Genomic DNA, 5,671 nt, shown 5'->3' with positions numbered 1-5,671 from the left:
ATTTGGGTTGGAATTCTCTCCCCTGGTGTTCTGTGCATCCCCCTCAGGATATTCCAGGATTTGGGTTGGAATTCTCTCCCCTGGTGAAGAATTGGAACGGGTGTGTGCATCCCCCTTAGGATATTCCATGATTAGGAGCAGGATTTGGGTTGGAATTCTCTCCCCTGGTGTTCTGTGCATCCATCTCAGGATATTCCAGGATTACAGCAGGATTTGGGTTGGAATTCTCTCCCCTGGTGTTCTGTGCATCCCCCTCAGGATATTCCAGGATTTGGGCTGGAATTCTCTCCCCTGGTGTTCTGTGCATCAGACTCAGGATATTTCAGGATTTGGGCTGGAATTCTCTCCCCTGGTGTTCTGTGCATCAGACTCAGGATATTTCAGGATTTGGGTTGGAATTCTCTCCCCTGGTGTTCTGTGCATCCCTCTCAGGATATTCCATGATTAGGAGCAGGATTTGGGTTGGAATTCTCTCCCCTGGTGTTCTGTGCATCCCTCTCAGGATCTTCCAGGATTTGGGTTGGAATTCTCTCCTCTGGTGTTCTGTGCATGAGGGAGCTGGGAAGGGGCTGGAGAATCCCTGAGGAGCTGGGAAGGGGCTGGAGAATCCCTGAGGAGCTGGGAAGGGAATGGAGAATCCCTGAGGAGCTGGGAAGGGGCTGGAGAATCCCTGAGGAGCTGGGAAGGGGCTGGAGAATCCCTGAGGAGCTGGGAAGGGGCTCAGCCTGGAGCAAAGGAGGCTCAGGGGCCCTTGTGGCTCTGCACAGCTCCTGCCAGGAGGGCACAGGCTCTGCCCCAGGGAACAGGGACAGGACAAAGGAGGTTTAGTTTGGATATTGGGCAGATTTCTTCACTGCAGGGTGGTTAAGCAGGGGCAGTGCTGGAGTGCCCATCCCTGCAGGGATTTGAAGCCCTGTGGATGTGGCACTTTGGGGACATGGGGCAGCGGTGGCCTTGGCAGTGCTGGGGAATGGTTGGACTCGATCTCAGAGGGCTTTCCCAACCTCCAGGATTCTGTGATGGCAGGAGCAGAGCTCTGATGCCCTGGCAGTGCCCCCTGAGCACAGACAGGGTGGTGAGAGCCCCCCTGCCCCTCCGAGCACAGCCTGGGCAGTGCCTGGCCCTCCTGGTGGGATGTCCCTGCTGGGGGACACACAAGGCACAGGGACAAGGGGACGACACCACGGCCCTGCTGCTCTGGGACCCTCTGGGGGTGCTGAGGGGGGCAGGGGGTGCCCACAGAGCAGCAGGGCACATGAGAGCAGGGCTGGTGTGGCCCCATCGGAGTGAAATGCATTTTCTGGCTGCTTGCTATCTCTGAGGGCAGCCTGAGTGAGGCCAGGATTGGTTCTGGCGTTAAACCCCCCTTGTTTCCAGCACACAGTGCTGCTTCTCCCCGCTGTGGCTCCGTGGGGAAGGGAGGTGAGGCTGCACAGATCTGTCACAGACATTTCTTTTATGAAAAATCCTCTTTCAGGATTTTTCCTGCTGAAGCTGAGAGTTTCAGCAACAAGACATAAACAATAGGTTATCTGCTGCTGTAGAATGCAAAAAGTCTGTCTAGGTTAGCCCAACTTGCATGTTTATAATTAATGACCAATCCAGAACTGAGATCTCTCAGACACAGACCGAGAGAGCGAGTTTGTTATCATTCTTTACTCTTCTTAGCTTAGCTTAGCAGCTTCTAGAAATGCTCCTTTCTTTTTCTTTTTAGTATGGTATAGTAGATGTATATATCATAAAATAATAAATCAAGCCTTCTGCAACAGAGTCAAAGATCTACATCTCTTCCTTCACCCAAACACCCCTGTGACCACCGTCACACAGATCCTCGCTGCCACACCTCCCTGTGCCAGCCCCGAGAGCAGAGCAGCAGGAGCAATGGGCTGAGGAAGGATTTGAAAGCCCTGTTGCACATCAGTCTGCAGTGTCCCCACTCCATTAATATTCCAGGGAGAGGAATGTAACACAGCCATCTCGTGATTACTCTGCTGATTACGGGGCATCATTACCCGTCCCTCTCGCAGCTCTCAGCCAGCTCCGGCCTTTGAAGCTGCAGACGAATAATGAGGGTGCAGAGCAGAGAGCACCCTCTCTCCCTCCCTCTCCCCAGGTAAAACACCCTCTGTGATTTATTACCTCCCCTTAGGAAAAGCAGGACATAAATTACCAAGCGTTGCCAGATCTCTCAGCTCCCATGGACAAGGCTATTTGCTAAATAGTCTGTTGGAAGGTCCTTTTGATGCTGCCAAACATCCTAACAGAATTTACCTGGAAACAGGAGTTCTTGATGAGTTTCATTATCAATCTATAGAAAGGAGCTGCTTTTCTTGCTGTGAAATGGCAAACACAGTTCAGAGCTCCCAGAGATCCCACCTTCAGTGGGCTGAGAGGGTTCTGCTACAGCCCTGGTTCTTCCAGCCTTGGTTTAGGGGGGATCTGAGCACGGGATTTATGGAGAGATCTGTGCCTGGGTTTGGTGTCATTCTGCAGGACAGGCATAGAAAAAGTGAAATAACTGAAAATAAACTTGGGGCAGTGCTGGCAGGGACATCCTCATCCCTCCTGTGCACGGAGCCCAGAGCTGGACATGGCACCCCAGGAGCTTCCCTGGCATCTCCCAGCTCTCCTGGGCCCCTTCACCCCCCAGGGACATATTTTCATCAGTTAAGCCACGAAAAGGCTAAAATTATTTCCTTCTGGAGCCCACAGTTGTATTTCCACTGCTTATCTTGCTCTCTCCTCTGAGGGTGTTGAACTCCACATTTTCCCATGGTCCTGTATCCAAGGCTGCATCATCCACGAGTTTTCTTCCTGCTGAGAGCACAGGTCCAGCACAGCATCTCCCCTGCTCATTTCAGCGATCACTTGCAGCAAGAAATCATCTTAATACACCCTGGAGATACCCCTGGATCACCTGCACCCAGCCTGGCACAGCGTGCCCATCCAGAGTGGCTGCCATCCCTGGCAGTGCCCAAGGCAAGATCCCATCCATCCATCCATCCATCCCATCCATTCATCCATCCATCCATCCATCCATCCATCCATCCATCCATCCATCCATCCATCCATCCATCCATCCATCCATCCATCCATCCATCATCCATCATCCATCCATCCATCCATCCATCCATCCATCCATCCATCATCATCCATCCATCCATCATCCATCCATCCATCCATCCATCCATCCATCCATCCATCCATCCATCCATCCATCCATCCATCCATCCATCCATCCATCCATCATCCATCCATCCATCCATCCATCCATCCATCAATCATCCATCCATCCATCCATCCATCCATCCATCCATCCATCATCCATCCATCCATCCATCCATCATCCATCCATCCATCCATCCATCCATCCATCCATCCATCCATCCATCCATCCATCCATCCATCCATCCATCCATCCATCCATCCATCCATCCATCCATCCATCCATCCATCCATCCATCCATCCATCCATCCATCCATCCATCCATCCATCCATCCATCATCCATCCATCCATCCATCCATCCATCCATCCATCCATCCATCCATCCATCAATCATCCATCCATCCATCCATCCATCCATCCATCCATCCATCCATCCATCCATCCATCCATCCATCCATCCATCCATCCATCCATCCATCCATCAATCATCCATCCATCCATCCATCCATCCATCCATCCATCCATCCATCCATCCATCCATCCATCCATCCCATCTCCCCCAGCCCACCCCCAGCAGTTTAAGTTGGGCTGAGCTTTGCCAAGCCAGGCCTGGACAATCCCTGAAGGCAGGAGGGATGGCAGGGGATGGAGAGGGAGAGGCCCGCGGCGCCGTGGGGGAGATGAGATGAGCTGAGAAGGAGTTGTCAGCCGGGGTTCGGGGGTCACAGCAGTGATTTATTTTTAATTTGGGTGCCTGACAGCCGGGATTTCATTTGTGGCTCCGCAGGCCACACCAAGCAGAAGGCGTCAGCTGATGTGTCACATCACATCAGAGCAGAGCTGCCTGTGCTGCACTCACTGACACCTTGCAGTGACTCCCTGCAAGCTCCAGCTGGGAGGAGGGGGCCTGGAGCAGCCTGTCCTGCTCTGGGAATGCAGCAGGATGGATCTGTCTCCATGACACACACAGCAGAGCCTGCCAGGCCTCAGCACCTGAGAGAGCCCAAACCCAGCCTGGCTGCAAAGCTGGGACCAGTTACACCCAACCCATGGTCCAGAGGAGCCACTAAATCCATCCAGCAGCCATGGCCTGGATTTATTGATGGAATTAATGGCACAAAATGAAATTAATGCTGGAGCTGGGCCAGGGGAGGTTTAGGGTTGGAGATCAGGAAAGGTTCTTCCCCAGAGGGTGCTGGCACTGCCCAGGCTGCCCAGGGAATGGGCACGGCCCCGAGGCTGCCAGAGCTCCAGGAGGGTTTGAGCAGTGCTTCCAGGGATGGACAGGGTGGGATTCTTGGGGGTCTGGGCAGGGACAGGGGCTGGATCAATGATCCCTGTGGGTCCCTCCCAGCTCAGAATATTCCATGTTTTTGTGACAGCTGCTCTAACCCTGTCCTGCTGCCAGCTGGGGGTGGATCACTCCGGGCACTTGTGGAAGCTCAGTGGGAAGGAGAAGCTCAATTCCCCTCCATGTGTCTTTTCCTGCTGGGCTGCTGTGATGCCTTCAGACCTGTTTGCATCAGTTTTAATCACAGAATCCCAGGTGGATTTGGTTTGGAAGAACTTTAAATCCCATTCATCCCACCCCTGCCATGGCAGGGACACCTCCCACTGTCCCAGGCTGCTCCAAGCCCCAATGTCCAACCTGGCCTTGGACATTCCAGGGGTCCAGGGGCAGCCACATCCCCTTTTTGCCTCCCCCATCTCCCCAGGCTGTGCTTGTGCAGCAGGTCCTGCTCTGTGCATTACTTGGCTCTTCCCACTATATACTGCAATCATTTTTTCCCATCTGTTTTCCGCTTGTCAGAAACCCTTTGAATCCTCAGCCTGGCTGCCCCAGCTGCTCAGAGACCAGCCCGGGTCAGTCTGGGCTGTGCTCGTGGTGCTTTTCCTGGCCCAGGCAGTGCCAGGGCCAGGGAGATGCAGGGGCACACTCAGCTGTCCCCTGGTCACGGGCAGCTGTTCTCTCCCTGGGATGTTCTGCCTTCCTACCTCTGCTTTGTTTTATCCCTCTTGCCCTGGCTCGCTCGGAAATGTCACGCCAAAGAGCCTCGGAAGCATTATTAAAGTCAAAATAAATGACATTTACTGTCTCCTGCTTTCCAAAAGCCTGTTAGGCAGTCACAGGAGGAAATGAGGGGTTTTTAAACCCTGCCTGCCTGATCCTTTCCCTTTTATTACCCTGTCTCTTCCAAGGATAAATCCCCTCTGAGTTTTGCTGGGATAAATAACTGCTAAGTCAGTGTAATTGTTGTCTGCAGCGCTGGGCACGGGGCCCTGCAGGCAGGGGCTGCTGGGCTCGGGGTGAGCTCCGCTCTCTGACACAAACCCTGCTCACCAAGGGGGACCAGGACAGTGCTGGGAGCCTCCCCCCGAGCCCTGGAGGGGATCCCTGAGGGCTCAGGGCCAGGTAGAGCCCTGTCCTCATCACCAGCGCCAGCTCCAAAAGCCTTCGTGCTCCTGAGGATCAAGGAATTGTTTGGGTTGGAAGAGCCCTGCAA

Source organism: Camarhynchus parvulus, chromosome 5, assembly GCF_901933205.1.
Source record: "Camarhynchus parvulus chromosome 5, STF_HiC, whole genome shotgun sequence".
Classification (NCBI taxonomy): domain Eukaryota; kingdom Metazoa; phylum Chordata; class Aves; order Passeriformes; family Thraupidae; genus Camarhynchus; species Camarhynchus parvulus.
This window is presented reverse-complemented; position numbering follows the sequence as displayed.